Consider the following 1128-nt stretch of genomic DNA (forward strand, 5'->3'; position numbering starts at 1 on the left):
TGTGTGTGTGTGTGTGTGTTTATATATATATATATATGTGTGTGTGTGTGTGTGTGTATGTATGTCTGTATGTATGTATATATATATATATATATTTAAAAAAAAACAAAAGCAAAAGACGAAGACAGGTATGTAAACAATAAACAGGTGTATTAGTTCAACGCTCGGGAAGGTGAGAAAGTCTTTTACGTTTCGAACCTATGCTCTTCAACAGAAAGGAACACGAGAAAATAAACAGAGAGAGAATAAAAAAAAAGCTTAGTGGCTCGCTGTCGATCATATAATTAAAAAGTAATGTGATAATGCATTACGGAGGATATACCATAAACAATTAATAATTATTTATGAATCTATCAATGACCAAACATGCTATCATAAAATACATAGAATCACCGAGTATGAATTGGGAAAATTAAATAATTAAAAAGTAATGTAATAATACATTACGGAGGATATATTATAAACAATTAATAACTATTTATGAATATATCAGTGGCCAAACATGTAAAGACTACTTTCTCTGTTAGGCTTCGAGTGATACTACTGCACCTCTTATGTGTCAGTAGCTTGCACTGGGTGCATCTTATGTATGATTTTGCGGTGGTTCGAATTTACCGGTCTTTTCTCATAAACGCTGTGCATGGCATTTAAATTCAAAACTTGAATGTGTAAATAGAGGTTAACACATTTCTTTTGCTTGTCGGGATACACGTTAGCCCCGAGGTAAGGTCTTGTATTGGTTTCTATCTATAGGAATATTCCCCTGACGAAACGAATGGTTCCCTTAATAGGTCCCTAACGTCGAAATAGCAATAGGGAATTAACCATTTATGTTAAAGTTGTGGATTCTATTTGTCATGTCGCCCGCAGACAGCTTTTACCGTAAAGTGAAATAATATGAGTGATAAAAATAGCTTTATAGCGGTTTTGACTGCTATTCCTAAACATGTAAGGGTTTTGAAACACTCTTAGTTGTAATTGTGATTTGTTCATAATTATAAACATTCTTCTTCTTCTTCTTCTTCTTCTTCTTCTTCTTCTTCTTCTTCTTCTTCTTCTGCTTCTTCTTCTTCTTCTTCTTCTTCTTCTTCTTCTTCTTCTTCTTCTTCTTCTTCTTCTTCTTCTTCT

Source organism: Octopus bimaculoides, chromosome 6 (genome assembly GCF_001194135.2).
Source record: "Octopus bimaculoides isolate UCB-OBI-ISO-001 chromosome 6, ASM119413v2, whole genome shotgun sequence".
NCBI lineage: Eukaryota > Metazoa > Mollusca > Cephalopoda > Octopoda > Octopodidae > Octopus > Octopus bimaculoides.